The 16,345-nt window shown below is 43.7% G+C and overlaps 1 protein-coding gene and 1 long non-coding RNA gene across 7 annotated transcripts in view; one reads left to right on the top strand and one right to left on the bottom strand.

Moving 5' to 3' along the window:
• WNK1 (WNK lysine deficient protein kinase 1) overlaps nucleotides 1-16,345 on the top strand; it is a 165,217-nt gene that overhangs the window by 35,738 nt on the left and 113,134 nt on the right. The window lies entirely within an intron of this gene.
• LOC141985404 (uncharacterized) lies at nucleotides 2,707-14,955 on the bottom strand. The gene is made up of 3 exons (XR_012638926.1): nucleotides 14,866-14,955; nucleotides 5,695-5,842; nucleotides 2,707-3,541 (listed from the first exon to the last, which is right to left on the bottom strand). It is a non-coding gene; the product is annotated as an uncharacterized LOC141985404 (long non-coding RNA).

The following is a 16,345-nucleotide window of genomic DNA, read 5'->3' as shown; positions in this document are numbered from 1 at the left end:
AGGATCATTCTGCCACCACAGGAGACTCTCACCAGTGTCAAACCCAGCCTGCTCTCTAGCACTGCTGTGAGAAGACGGCTCTAACCTGTCTCCTTTCCAGTGAGATCATTCCTTTCCCCTGAAGGGCCCCATCTTAATATCCTCCTGGATGAGTTATGTCCCAGCTGACACTCAATCTCCAAATAAAGGGCTTCTCCTCTGCTCTCAGTGAGCTGGTTCTGGTGACCCTTCTGGCAATTACCAAATGGCTTTCAAAGGTGAGACTCCCAAGGCCTGGAAACCCCTTGGACACACTTCATTTCAGTCAGGACAACCCCACCCTTAGTGGTGCCTCCCTCCAGTGCAAGGCAGGAGAAAGCCAGCAGTCTGCCAGGGACAGGCAGTTGTCCAGCTCTAAGGAAACCCTTGCCCAACTTCATGGAATATGCCACCTTGAGGAGAGACACTTCCTCAAAAAATTTGGGACTTCTCTAAGGGGAGATCCCCTGGAAACCTATCTCCCTAGGGACCCTGGCAACCTCCTTTTTCCTTAACCAGGTATCATCTGTAATAGTAATGAGCACATATATGTTGCTTCGATATGGCAACTTTGGTACCTGAAAAGATATTAGAACAAATTGTTAAACCATCAATTTGTAAGTAGCTAGGTTTATAAGGAATAGCCAGCATGGATTTGTCAAGAGCAAGTCATACCAAACCAACCTAATTTCCTTGTTTGACAGGGTTACTGGCCTGGTGGGGAAGCAGTAGACATGATATCTTGATTTTAGTAAGACTTTTTTGGCATGGTTCCACATGATATTCTCATAAGCAAACAAGTGAAATGAAATTACTATAGGGTGTGTACACAACTAGTTGAAAGACTTCACTCAGTGGTTTGTCAAACTGGGAGGCTGTATCTGAAAAGGTCAGTCCTGGGTCTAGTAGTAGTCAATATTTTCATTAATGGCTTGGATAATCAAGTGGAGAGAGTGCTTATAAAATTTGTGGATGACACTAAGCTGGGAGCTGTTGCAAGCACTTTGGAGAGCAGGATTAGAATTCAAAATGCCCAAGACAAATTAGAGAATTGGTCTGAAATAAACCCAGTAAAATTCAATAAAGACAAATGGAAAGTACTACACTTGGGAAGGAAAAATCTATCTCATAACTACAAAATGAGGAATAATTGGCTAGGTGGTAGTACTGCTGAAAGGTATCTGGGTGTTACAGTGAATGTAAGTCAACAATGTGATACAGTTTTGAGGAAGACTACTATGCTGGAGTGTATTGACAGCTGTGTTTATAGGCAAGACACTGGAGATAACTGTTCCACTCTGCTTGGCACTGGTGAGGCCTCTGCTTGAGTACTCTGTCCAGTGTTATTTAGAAAGATGGGATTGGAGAGTCCAGAGGACAAAAGGTTGAGAAAACCTTACCTATGATGAAAGATTAAAAACACTTGGCATATTTAGTCTTGAGAAAAGAAAAGTGTGGGGGGGGGGATCTGAAACAGTCTTCAAATTAAAGGCTGATACATAGAGAACATAATCATATGTACACTGAAGGTAGGACAAGAAGTAATAGGCTTAATATGCAGAAAGGAAGATTTAGCTTAGATATTAGGAAGAAGTATAAGTGTAGTTAAGGTCTGGAATAGGTTTCCAAGGGAGGCTGTGGAATTCCCATACCTTTTTAGGGATGGTCTAGGTTTACTTGGTCCTGTCTCAGTGCAGGGGGCTCTAGGGCTCAACTTGATGACCTCTCAAAGTCCCAGCCCTACATTTCTGTGATTTTTATCTTCAAAGAAGGTTCATGTGCATATATCTTGGAATTGAACCTTGGGAGTATTGTGACATGGATTCTTCACCTGAGAATGGCAAGGAAACGGGAGGGTAGGAGAATTTGATCTGGAAGCTTGCACAGAGCCAAACTTTAGCAATAAAGTGAATGCTTTTTACTAGTTGTGCAGGTGTGACTTTTTTTTTTGTGATTAGCAATACTGAATGGATATAATGTTTGTAAAAGTACAACATTACAAAACACTGGTACTTGTAAGTAAGGGGTTGCCTATATGCTATGAACACTTAAGCATCTATAATGAAAAACCTGTCTCATACATTTGGATCCACAGCTGTTGTTCAGCTGCTTTTAATTACTCTTTCATGCCTTGTCATCATGAAGGAGCTAGTGGAGAGATCTTTGATCCATGTTTGAGCCTGTGGCTATATGGAAATTTTGGCTGTGGAAGGCTCTTTTTCTCTGAAGAGTATTTGACAGATCTGCCTGATACTTAGTAGAGTTAATTTCTGATGTAGCATTTAAAAAAAGCTGATGCAATTGTTTTGCGTATTTGGGCTTCCACTTCTTGGTTCCTCACAAGAGAGCTGAACGGTCTTTGACATTGAGTTCAGTGGACTCTTTGATCAGACATTTGCTAATCTAGTTTTGTGGACTGTTGTTTTCTTCCCTGTAGTGCTAGATTTTTATTCAGGATAAGTAACTTGCAGCCCACAAAGCCTCCACGCCATTAACAAACTCCATTTGAATTTGAGCTCTGGCTTGCTAGCCTGTCCCTCGGTGACCTCTTATTGACCCTGCCTAAAAACCTTGGAAAGCATTTCTTTATATACTGCAGAAACGCACTCAGAGCAACACTTGTTTCTGCAGTGTAGCACTTCTTCCTCTGCATGATAGGCAAGAAGACCCCCCCCCCCCTCTCCCCACCAACAACCAACATCTCCTCTTCCTCCCCAGACGAGGCCATCATGCCTCCACCACCTACAACAGGAGACTATATTCTAAAGGATTTCAGGAGCTGTTTAAAGGAATTGCCGACATGCTCCAAATGCCTCTGGAAGAGGTTGCTGAGTCCCAGCACAAGTTGTGTAATATGTCCAACATGTTGGTCTCATGCAAAACTGCTTTTCTCATAAATAAAGCACTCATAGATCCTGCCAAGATCATCTGACAGACTACCACAGCAATCCTTCCTACTTCTAAAATGGTGGATAAAAAGTATTCCATCCCATCGAAGGGCCTAGAATTTCTATTTTTCATGACTTTCATAAGTCTCACTGGTGGTAGAGATGGTCAACGAACGGGTCAGGCAACACCACTCAAGAACCATTCCATATGATAAAGAATGGAAAAGACCAGACCTCTTTGGCCACACGGCCTATTGGGAGTGACTTTGCAGTTCAGAATAGCCAGTTATGAATTGATGGCCAAATACAATCATATAAATTGTTCGTTTTTTGTCTTCAGGGATAAAGTTAATACATTCAGACATTTTGGAGTAATTTAAGTCAGTCATCTCTGAAGGCCATCTCCTTGAAGAACAGCTCTGCAGGAATCCTTAGATGCAGCAGACATGGTGGCAAGATCTATCGTAACTGCCTTAGTGATGCATGGTTTCACTTGTCTGGGTTCCCAACGGAGGTACAATCCACCATAGAGGATCTTCTCTTTTAAAGCCCAAAATTATTCACAGGTAAGACTGAGTCCCTTCACACACTGAAAGACACTAGAGGGACTTTTTGATCTTTAGGCATCTACGCATCTGCACAAAAATAAAAACAAGTCAGATATTAACCAGCACAATGGTCAAAATGGGTGCCTTACACTCAGCCACAGAGGCAGTACAACACCCAGGGTCAGAGGCAAAGACCCACAAAACGTAGGCCACTCCCATCTCAACCTTGTACGTTGCAACGACTTCTCTCGAAACATCAAATTTGAGGGTTTGGTTGAGGGTGCAAGAGACTTCCCTCAATTCCAGGTGCTGAAACCACTTTCTACCATCCGTCCGTTTACAGACTATTTAACACCTTTCTGCCCAGCATGGTCAACTATTACTTTGGAAAAATGGGTGCTGGAAATTCTCAACGCTGGTTACTCCATCCAGTTAACCTCCATTCCCCTACCATCCCTCTTCAGGGACCCCTCTCATGAGCACTTTTTAAAGACAGGAAGTACAGTAGAACCTCAAAGATACGAACACCAGAGTTATGTACTTATTGGTCAACTGAACAACATGTGGAACCGGAAATCCTCACTCAGGCAGTAGTGCAGATGATAAAAAAAAGGGGGGGGGGGCGGCAAATACTGTATGGGGGGGTGCCAGGGCTCCAGGTCATGGGGGGTGGGGGTTGGGGCTTCTGACAAGTGGGAGCACTGGCACTCAGAGCTTTAGACCTGGGGGGAGCACTGGGGTTTGGGGCTTCGGCTCCACTATTGGTTTCAGCTCCATGGGGGGCACCGGGGCTTTCGCTACAAAGGGAGCATAGGTTTCAGCCCCAGCGGTCCCTCTGTAACTAAAGCCCAGAGCCCTGGCTCCCCCCACTGAAGCCAGGAACGAAGCTGTGGGGAGTCCCGAGCCCTGGCGCCCCATGCAGGGCTGAAGCCAGGAATGGAGCTGTGGGACTGAACCCCCAAGCTTCAGTGCTCCTCCCAGGTCTAAAGTGCTGAACCAAAATGCTATGGAGGGTCAGAAGCCCTGTGGGGCCCCCCCTCCCTCACCTGCCCAGTTGCAGCCCTGATCCCCAGTGTGGCTGAAGTCCGTAACCACCTCTTTGGAGTTATGGAATGTTTCAGAATTATGGACAGCCTTCATTCCTGAGGTATCCGTAACTCTGAAGTTCTATTGTATACCATTTCCTACAATTGGATGTGATAGAACCGGTACTGTTACAGCACAGAGGCAAGGACTCTTGTTCCCATTATTTCTTAACCCAGAAAAAGAGAGGAAGTTGGAGGCGCATTCTCTACTTAAGCAACCTCAACAAGTGCATCAAAACACAATGGTTCAGGATGGTTACTTTAGCAACCAGGGGACTGGTTGTCAGCCCTCGACCTTCCAGATGCATACTTTCACATCACCATACATCATCACACAGGTGATTCCTCTGATATGTTTTGGGACAAGATCACTATCACTACATGGTACTGCCATTTGGCCTCTCCACAGCCCCCGAGTATTTTCCAAAATTCTAGCAGTGGCGGTGACCCACCTCCACCAAGAAGGGGTCGTGATATACCCATATTTAGATATCTCTCCTCCCCCCCCCCCCCCCCCCCCGTAGTGATACAAAGGACATCTCCTTAGTTGGCTCAGGTGCCCATCTGACCAACATCAAAGTACAGGGCAGGTGGTGGTTTTCCCCGGAGTCAGCACTGCACATAAACATGTTGGAACTGCAAGCAGTTTGCAACACATTTTCACGCTTCCTGCCCATGATCAGAAACAAAACCATACAGATCCTAACAGACAATGTTGCTTGCATATTTTACATAAACAGGGAGCAGTGAGGTCACATTCCCTCTGCACTGAGGCATTAAGACTGTGGAACTAGCACATCGATCACACATCACCATATCAGCTTCCTATTTCCTGGACCCAGAGCAGACATGTTAAGCAGAAAGTTCTCCCATGATCCTGAATGGGAAATAAATGCCTTGGTGATACAGGACCTATTCTGACAATGGAGCTTCCCAACCAGAGATCTGTATGCCACAATTCAGAACAGCAAATGTCCAACAATTTCCTCAAGAGTGGGGTTGAGGCCAGGATCCATGGGCGAGGTCTTACCCCTCAGATGGGACACATCTTTCCTTCCTACCCCGTTGTCCAGTATCATACAGAAGATCAAGACCAATCAATCCACAGTCATCTTAATAGCCCCCATATGGCCTAGACAAACTTGGTTCCCATACCTGCAGCAGATGTCTGCATGCATGCCGTATGTTTTCCCCCTTCTTCCACATATCCTGTCACAAGATGCAGGCTGGATCTTGCATCCAAACCTGGAGATACTCCACCTGAGGGCATGGCTTCTCCATGATTCCAAGGCGAGGAGATGACCTACTCAGAAGAGGTGAAGGATATCTTGTTAAACAGTAGGCAGTTGACTACATGCTCTACTTACCTCCACAAATGGAAGAGATTCCACACATGGTACCAGAACAAACAAATCAGAGCTACCATCTTCGCTCTACCACTAGTTCTGGACTATATACTTGAACTAAAAAAATCAGGTCTTTCATTGAGCTCAATTAGAGTACATCTTGCAGCTATCACAACCTTCCATCATAAAGCAGATGGCTCTTCAGTCTTCACCCATCCAATTACAAAACAATTCTTAGAAATTGTCTGGTACCTCTATCCTGAACTCGGAGTCCCAGTGCTTCCGTGGGATTTTAACTTAGTGCTTCATTCTCTTACTTGACCTCCATTCGAACCTTTTGTTACATGTTCACTATTATATCAATGAATGTGGCCTGCCTTGTCACCATCACATCCACAAGATGCATGCGAGCACTTGGGATTCTCATGGCATACCCCCCGTACATGATTTCCTTCAAGAACAAAGTCACTCTAAGACCACATCCTAAATTTCTACCTAAAGTACACTTAGTTCCACCTCAACCAACCCATCTATCTTCCTGCCTTCTTCCATATACAGGTAAGAAGCGGTACTCCATACTTTGATGTCAGAAGGGCACTAGTGTTTTATCTTGAATGGACTAAACCATTTAGGAAGGCTCCAAAGCTGTTTCTCTCTAATAAGGAGAGATTGAAAGGAGAAGCCATATCCAAGTAGAGACTCTCCAAATGGATTTCAGAGTGCATTCACCTCTGCTACCATCAACACAAACTACAACCCCAGTGGGGATTAGAACACATTCCACCAGGTTGGTCTCCACATTGATAGCCTTCCTTAATAAAATACCTATTATGGACTTATGTAAAGCAACCACTTTGGCATCAGCCCACCTGTTCATTCAGCACTATGCAATTGAGCAAGACTCAACATTCAACCCTTTATTAGGCTTCATGGTCCTATAATTGATCACAGATCCATCTCTGAAGCCCCTCCCTTCCATTGCGGGGCACTACTCTACAGTTACCTGAAGTGGAGGACCCACAGGGACATCACTTGGAGGAAAAAAACCTTGTATAATAACTGAGGTTCCTCGATATTTCCCTGTAGGTGCACCATTACCTACTCTCCTCCCCTCTACTTTGGAGTTATCAGAAGATCCTCTGTGGTAGAGAAGGAACAGCGGGTTGGGGTGGGAGGGTTGGTAACACAGTACTAGTTAATCACCACTGATGGCGTGAGATGGGGAGAATGCATGTGTGGCCCAACTGGGCACTGCTGTAGAAATTCTCCGACCAGAGGCGCAGGAGTGCAGTTACTTGAAGTGGAGCACCATCAGGGGGACACATCTTGAAGAACCTCAGTTACTGCAAAGGTGAGTAACCTTCTCTTCCTTATATCTACCTCTGCATAGTGTGTTAGGTGGTGGTTTTGCTTCTGTGCGGTAACTTTCTTTTAGAAAAATATTGATTCAAATCTTGTGTGTGTGTGTGTATGTATGTATGTATGGAATTCCTGAGGCAGCACATCAATGTGCACAAGACCAAAGATCTGGTGATTTCACAGAAAGCTTTAGATTAGCTCTGTTTTTGAGCTATTACTGTGTCAGTGTTGTGCAATGATTTTAGGGTGCAGGAGGAGGAACAGTTCTTTAAAGGGATCAACCTGGGAACTGCTGGACAATTGAAAAATCCCAAGTCCTGGAAAAACTAAACTCTGAAAGTCAATGCATACTGCTGCAATTAACATTTTATTTATTGGGGGAAAAATTGGGAAGTCAATACCTGGCATGGTAAAGTATTGGAGTACTGTTGTGGGAGTAGGTATTTTTGTTCACAAGCTAGGACAGTTATCTGAATCAATTATGCAGGTTATCAAAAGTGAAGACCAAAAATTTAGAAGCAGTATTATTCATGAGTGGGAGGAGGTTGCGGGGAAGGATGTGATGCAGGGCTGAATAAGTTGGCCTAGTGCAGGGTGTCTCCTTTTAAATCCGTCTTACCAAAGACTGCTCTTAAATGGCATGTTGTCAGGGAGGCTTCCAGTAGGCGGTCTTTTAGAGGAGCAATAGAACACAAGTGGCTATCACATAAACATTGACTGTAACAAATTCCAAGATAAGAACTATGCATAAGATTTCTACTTCACTCATGTTATAAACATACAGCCAAGGGTAGCGTGAAATCTTTTACCTGTAAAGGGTTAAGAAGTTCAGAAAACCTGGTTGGCACCTGACCAAAAGGACCAATAAGGGGAGAAGATACTTTCAAATCTGTGGGGGAAGGTTTTTGTTTTGTGCTCTGTGGTCTCTCCAAGACAAAGAGCGACCAAGCAAGTAATCCAGCTCCAACTGAATACTTCTAAAATTACAGAAATAGTAAGTAATAGCAAGGAAATGCGTTAGAAAATCTTTTATTTTAGCTTGTGAATTTTCACTAGGCTAAGAGGGAAGTTTATTCCTGGTTTTTGTTTTTATTTTGTTTGTTTTTTTTTGTAATTTTAAAGTTTTTTACCTAGAGGGGAATCCTCTGTTTTTTTGAATTTGATAACCCTGTAAAATTATCTTCCTGATTTTACAGAGGTGCTTCTTTTATTTTGTTTTTATAATAAAGGTCTGTTTTTAAGAACCTGATTGGTTTTTAGTGTCCTAAAAACCCAAGGGGCTGGTCTGTGCTCACCTTGTTAACCTATTTGGTTGGTGTATTATTCTCAAGCCTCCCCAGGAAAGGGGGTGAAGGGGCTTGGGGGGATATTTTAGGGAAACGAACTCCAAGCATCCTTTTCCTGAATCTTTGTCTAACTCACTTGGTGGTGGTGGTGGTGGCAGCAGTACCCATCCAAGGACAAGAAAGGATTTGTGCCTTCGGGAAGTTTTTAACCTAAGCTGGTAGAAATAAGATTAGGGGGTCTTTCATGCGGGTCCTCACATCTGTACCCTAGAGTTGAGAGTGGGGAGGGACCCCTGACAACTCAGAACTTGCTCATTTGGCATTTCATGAATATAGCAACTGACAGGAGCTTGGTCTCTAGCTGTCTACGTGAAGGCCCATTTGGGGTGCAGTTTTTCATTGAGGGAAATAACCTAGTGATATGTGAAAGGTGTATATAAAGAATTGGACCCTAAGTCTAGGCTCTCTCTTGACTTTGTGAAATGAGATGAACGAACCAAGGTTAAAAAAAGACCTAATGTGAACACTCTTTTGTTGTCCTGCTTTGTTCCCTCTATACTAGAACTTTCTTCTAGGCAATTGCTTTCTTCCTGCCAGTCCCCTGTGTTCCACAGCATTGTGTACAGGTGTCAAAAACACCTGATTGTTTGGTTGTTACAAGCAAGTAGGCAGAAAACTGATAACTATGAAAAATTATTTGTAAGTGCTTCTATTGTATAAGAATTTTGCTGTGCATTATCCTGTTCACTGCTTCTGTGTTTGTTTTTGGTAGAGCAAAGTGCAATGTGGCTGCAATATGTAGCTCTGTTTGAATAGATGTCTGTCAGATGTAAACCAAGCTAGGCTTTACTGTAAGTGTAAACAATCACTTGTGTCAGAAGGCTTACTATTCTGTTTTAGTATTGACTATTACAAAAAGGGAAATACTGAACTCCGCCACTACCCAACCCTGAACCTCTCCAAGTTATGTACTCAGAAGAAACGCTACAGAGAGATGCTGACATGTGGATTTTCCAGACAGAATGAGCTGTTGAGTTGATTCAGAATGTGGCCCAGTCCACTGTAGTATTTCATGATCTAAAAGGCAGTGGTAACATCCACATATTGGTTAAATGATATATTTAGCAACCCCCTTTCCTTTCATTGTACATGAAGCTACCTATTTGGGATCTCAAATGTATTAACTGTCCCTAAAAACAGGAAAGCCAAATAAAACATATCAAGACCCAGCTGTAAATGTTCACTGGATGTGTGCATACTTTGGGCTGCCAAGAGGCAACTGTTTTTATGGGAACTTAAGCTACTGCATTATCTGTGTCAGTGCCTCATATAAGGTACCTTAGAGGGGAGGGTGATGGTTGTTTCAGTTAGTGTTTTCAATGTACGAACATAATGCAAGAGGGAAAGGAGTTGGTGAGGCTATATCTTGCTTGGCATGGCTGACTAAAGTGGGTCTTTCAGATGTTTTACCAGTCATTGCACAATGTACAACAGCTCTGATACAGCCATCTGTCTCCCAACTGAAAGAAATTGCAATGGAAAATACATGGATAAATAGCATCTGCCAAGAAAAAAAAATTGAATGGTACTGAGCTGAACAATTGTTTCTCTTGCTGCGTGTCTCTGTTCCAGGATCCTGGCTCTACAGAAGTTCAAGTCATGTGCTGGGTAGCCTTGCTTTTTTGTTGTTCTGGCTTGTCAAAACAATTTAATGTAGGTGGAAAGGAATGAATGAAATGAACAATGTAGGCTTGATGCATCTGCTCCAGTTTGTTCTGAAGGCAACCCTGTGGTTGGGATATGACACTGAGACCTTGGGGGTAGATATCAATTCAGGAAGAACAATGCTGTCCATTTTATGCAACACTAAAAATATACAGGCTGTCAAACCCTTCTCAATTTCACTTCCTAAAATGGATTTAACTGCTTGTTTGCCTTGCCTGTGTACCCCAATGGCTTGAAGATACCAAATGATTGCATTATTTCTTGTAAATTCTAGATTTTGATGTTTGCTTTATTCTGTCCTAAGTCGTCTTAGCTGTTTTTGCTCAAGTAAATTTTCCATTTCAGTGAATGAGCCATTTTCCCCCACTCAAAGGGTGCTTATAGTGACAGTAGCATGGGTTTTTATTAACTCATTGAAGTGAAGGATGTCAAGTTTCCAGTCCTGTCTGTTGTTCATAGTAGTTTCTCCTTTCACTAAAATTGGATCTATACTGCTGAATTGAGTGCAAACACCTTTCAGTTGCTTTCCTCTTTTTGTGTATGTGTGTTCTGGGTGCTTGACTTATTCCTTTACTTACCCTACTTGCTGTTGGTTAATGTTAACCTGCTGGCTTTTAAACATCTAGTCGGAATACCTGGAATTGCTAGTGACTCAGAGCAGTAGGTATGTGCTGAAATGATCACTTTAGATGCCTATTCAGATTTACAAAAATGCTAAATAGGGCTCCTGTCCATATAATTCAGGTGCCCTTGAAATCCCTTAACCCAAGTGCAGGAATTTATCTTAAACAACCTGCCACAAACAATCCGCTCTTCTCCCTCAGTTTCCCACCCTTAAGTACAATTCTTCCTGTTTCAAATTTTGGGAGATAAAAGATGAGCTTTGTAACTTGCCTTGACAGTCAAATATGTGGAACATGAAAATTTCCATTTTTTGTAGATGCAGTTCAGATAGGTAGAATTGGGGTAATGATTCTCCTGCAGTATAGGTTCTCAACCTAAAGATCATAACAACCCCGCCCTTCCCGTATTCTTGAAAGTGAGGGCATTCTAGCTCCATCTTGGCTAGATGGCAGGGGGAGGAGTCCTGATGTAGAAAAGGTTGAGAACCACTGTCTTACAGAAGCTTCTTGTATGTCAATATTAGTGATTTCTGTTTAATTCTTTCATCTTGCCACTTCTTCATAGCTTTCATGCCTAATGGTACCTCTCTAACAGGATTGGCCACATCGGGGGTGGGGGATAGGTGGACTATTTCGTACTTTCAATAAAGGTGTCCAAGTGTTCAGCAACAGTGGCTATTAAGACTATCGCTTTTCCTGAAGCGGTATGTTTGTACAAGGAAGACTAGGGACCTTAAGATAGAGGCTGTCAGGTTTTCACAGACTCACTCCCGTCTACACTACAAACAAATGTCTAACTGCCTCATTTGGGTGTGGAAAATCCACACCCCTGAACAACGTAGTTATATCAACCTAACCACTGATCTGTAGATAGTGATATGTCGACGGGAAGGCTTCTCCTGTTGACATAGTTACAACCTGCTGGGGAGGTGAAGTACCTATACTGATGTTAGAAGCTCTCCCATTGGTGTAGGTAGTGTCTTCACTAAGCACTACATTGGCAGCTGTGCTGCTGTAAATGTAGACACTCCCTCAGACAGCTCAGTTTGAACAGAAGAGTGCCGAAAGGTGAATATGCGATGGGAGTTGCTGTAGCTCATCTTCACACAAAGAAGTCTACTATAGAACTAATAGGTTTTAGGCTCTAGAAACTTAAAAAGGCTAATATTAAACTTGTGCCAGTTGTTACAGTATTAAGGGACTAATTTTTTAAAATACAAGTTATGCACAACTAAAGGCAGTTTGTTGCATGTGCAAATGACCACTTTGGTACATAACTAGTCCTTTGGGGTGTGTGCAAATACATGGTTTGGTAATATTTGCATGTGCACAAACTAAGCACACAATTGTGCATGTGCTCTTGAAAAATTAACCTCTAAATATCAACATGTTTCTGCTATAAGCCTGCATGGATATGTCGTAACAGTGAGGGGAATCTTAAGGCTTGTAGCAGTTATGGGTGTGATTATGGAGAGTGGAAGGGAAACTAATGTGACTAAAGCCAGGTCTACACTACAGAGTTACATCAGTATAACTGGTTTCAGAGTAGCAGCCGTGTTAGTCTGTATTCGCAAAAAGAAAAGGAGTACTTGTGGCACCTTAGAGACTAACAGATTTATTTGAGCATAAGCTTTCAACTGAATGCATCCGATGAAATGAGCTGTAGCTCATGAAAGCTTGTGCTCAAATAAATTTGTTAGTCTCTAAGATGCCACAAGTCGTCCTTTTCTTTTTATCAGTATAACTATGTCACTCGGGTGTGAAAAATCCACATGCTTGAGTGATGCAGTTATACTGACCTAGCCCTCAGTGTAGACAGCACTGGGTCTGCAGGAGGGCTTTTTCTGTTGATATAGCTACTGTGTGTCATGGAGGTGAATTAGCTCCCGTTGGTGTAGTACAGTCTTTACTGAAGTGTTACTAGCTGCACCGCTTCAGTATTTTAAGTGTAGACCTGCCCTAGAATAGTATTAAGGTAAAGTTGGTACTTACTGGTGGTTCAGTGGACAAGTGGTGTCTCCTCCCTCTGCCCTTCCCCCATATGTCTTTGAAGTTAATATTGCATTAGAGTACTGGAGCAGCAAAACTTAAGGCCTCCCCCTCCTTTTTTCCTTCCGTTGTGAAAATACAACTACTTACCCCAGCTTGTAACTTGCTGGCATGCATTAAGTGTGCAAATGTGTCCCAAACTATTAGGGCAGCATGACTTCTAAAGCAGATGCTTAATTACTCACTTCACTGCTTTTGCCATGACTTTCTGCCAGTTCTCAGTGTTGAGTGTCTGTCTTCAGCACAACAGTTATGTCTATAGGGACATGACATCAGCATTGATGTAACCAGTGAGGACAAAATGGCTCAACTTATGCATGCCCGTTATGGGTATGTATGTAACCAGGAGCAACATTAAATTCTCTTTTGAGCTTTGGTGGTAGTATTGCAATGATGTGAGGAAGTTGAATCATCTGAGTTTGGGATGAGATGTAAGGTATTTACAATATGAAAACTTAATATAATGGTCTAAAACTGATTTTAGCAAAGTTTGTAATAAAGCACTTTAGGTAGCATAAAGTTTATTTTTACAAATGCATTCTGATGAACACTATACACCTAAAAAATTATAGCATTGGGAATGCTTTAAGCCAATTTTAATAGAGAAACTCAAGACAGTAGTAGAGAGAAATAAGGTTATTTCCCGACTTAATCTTGAATGGTTTTGCTAAGTTTGTGGCTATAATTGTTTATTATAAACTTAAAAGCTTGATTGACTTTTTCAATAATAAAAGATGGTCTAAAGTAGTCTAAATATTCATGTACTGAAACGAGTTTAGTTTGCAGATTGTCCAAAACCAAATATTTATTGTGTAGTATCAACACAAGTACATATATATTATATAATTTTTCTAAATATCTATATTTGGAGTCGAGGCCCTGGAGCAGTGGCCAGGAACATGGTACACCTGATATTGAGAGCAGAGAGTCTCATATTGGAAGTTTTATGTGCTGGCCCAAATATTGAGGGCTTCTGCCAGGAAGCATGTGTATACGATGCAGTTCTGCTGATACACAGATATGTTGATTGTGTGTTTAAAAATGTGATGCATTGCTTTTACTGTCATTCATTCATATTGTAGAAACAAATGCTATTTAACCTTTAACTGGTCCTTACCTGGAGCCTTTACTGTCTGTCTTATTTCTAGGGGACAGAAAGGTCTTATTAGTTTCAGTCAGACTGCAAAATCAAATTTACACTTGAGACATACAGTGACATGAGACCTATAAACATACACTTGCCAAAGACACATATGCAGTAAGCATGTATGTTCTGTTTTTACTTGGAAAGTAACCATAATTGGCATGCATTCATTCCTGAAATGGGAAGAATTAGAAATATTGAATGTTAAGTTACCTATAAGCCAAATAACTTGTCATATGACCCTTCAGTCATATCACTTCATTCTTTTGTTTTACGATAATGCTCAAACAGGATTATAAAATATAATTCAGTATTTGAGATGCACATGTTTTAAAGTAGGCCATTGTGGCTGAGTAGTTTTTACAAAGTAGGTAATGGTGAGCTGTATGTATAACTCGGGGTCGGCAACCTTTTAGAAGTGATGTGCCAAGTCTTCATTTATTCACTTTTAATTTAAGGTTTCGTGTGCCAATAATACATTTTAACGTTTTTTAGAAGGTCTCTTGCTATAAGTCTATATATTATATAACTAAACTATTGTATGTAAACAAGGTTTTCAAAATGTTTAAGAAGCTTCATTTAAAATTAAATTAAAATACTGATCTTACACCGCTGGCTCGCTCAGCCTGCTGCTGGCCTGGGGTTCCAGCTGGCAAGGGGCCGGCAGCCAGAACTCCAGACCAGCAGCGGGCTGAGCAGAGCTGGCGGCCGGTCTGGGGGTCCATCCGCTGGCTCCTGCCGGCCCCGCTGCCGGTCTGGAGTCCCAGCCCTGTCCATATAGAGTAGGTACCTACCTTCTCCCTGGTTCTAGCCATTCTCTTCCTCTCTCTGCACTGAGATGAGGGTGGGAGTGCACTGAGCACAGGGCTGGGGGTGAAGGAGCAGACTGGGGGTTGGGGTGCAGGGTCTGGCCAGGAGCTAGAATGAGGGAGGGGGCTCAGGGTTGGGACAGGAGGTTTGGGTGTGGAGCGCTTACCTCAGCAGCTCCTGTTTGGTGCTCAGGGTGTGGGTGGGGATGTGGGGGGTGCAGGAGTCAGGGCATGGAGTGTGGGGGTGCAGGAGTCAGGGCTGGGTGTGTGTGTGGGGGGGGTGCAGGAGTCAGGGCAGAGGGCCGGGGGTGTGTGTGTGGGGGGGGGGGTGCAGGAGTCAGGGCAGAGGGCCGGGGGGGGTGTGTGTGTGTGTGGGGGGGTGCAGGAGTCAGGGCAGAGGGCCGGGGGGGGTGTGTGTGTGTGTGTGTGGGGGTGCAGGAGTCAGGGCAGAGGGCCGGGGGTGTGTGTGTGGGGGGGGGATGCAGGAGTCAGGGCAGAGGGCCAGGGGGGTGTGTGTGTGGGGGGGGGGTGCAGGAGTCAGGGCAGAGGGCCAGGGGGGTGTGTGTGTGGGGTCATGGGGGTGCTCCCAGCCCCCTGTCCTGAGTGGCTCACGACAGGGGGCTGGAGGGGATATGCCGATTCCACCCCCTTCCACAAGGTCCCCGGAGCAGAGAGCGTGAGCCTGCTGTGGCTCCGCTTTTCCCTCTCCCCCTCCGTAGCAAGGGTTGTCAGCTGATCGGCCGCAGGGAGGGAGAGAAGGAGGGGCAGGAACCCAGCACACGGGGGGACAAGAGGGGGAAGCTTGCCTGCGCTGCAAGGAGAGAGCAGGGGGGTGGAGAACAGTAGGCTGGACCGGGCAGGATTTTTAGTGGCATGCTGCTGTCTGCTGGGGTCCCTGACAGACAGCAGCGTGCCACTAAAAATTGGCTCGCGTGCCAGGTTTGATTTTTTTTCTTCATTTTCATCTGGAAAATCTTTACACTTCTTGCACTTGTCTTTAAATTATAATGTTCCATCTGGAAAATAGCCTCAGTTCCTCCATAACATAAGGCTTCAGTGGAGAGACTTTCTGAAATAGTTAAAGATCTCTAAGTGAATAAAGGGTAGTTTGGAGAGATTAGCATGGCTGTGGCTATGTCTACACTACAAGTTACTTTGTTCACACTTCTGAGTGAAGTAAATTATACCAATCTACAGGTCTTCACCAGAAGCCCTACATTGGCGCAGCTGCGCTGCTGTAGTGTATAGATATAGCCTGAATACTATTGGGAAGTCACATTTAGGGAATATCTACTTAACATTTTGGAGCGAGCCTCCTAGCCCAGGTTGACGGATTCAGGCTATTGGGGCTTGGACTAGTCCTCTAAAAGTAGCTGTAGAAACAATGCTTTGAAGTTGCGGCTCGCACTCTGAAGACCAGCCTTCCTCCTGTAGGCTTCAGAGCCCGAGCTGTGACTTCAAAGTA

This window comes from Natator depressus, chromosome 1 (genome assembly GCF_965152275.1).
Source record: "Natator depressus isolate rNatDep1 chromosome 1, rNatDep2.hap1, whole genome shotgun sequence".
Taxonomy (NCBI): Eukaryota; Metazoa; Chordata; order Testudines; family Cheloniidae; genus Natator; species Natator depressus.
The sequence above is the reverse complement of the archived record's forward strand: the minus strand, read 5'-3'. Positions and strand labels throughout refer to the sequence as shown.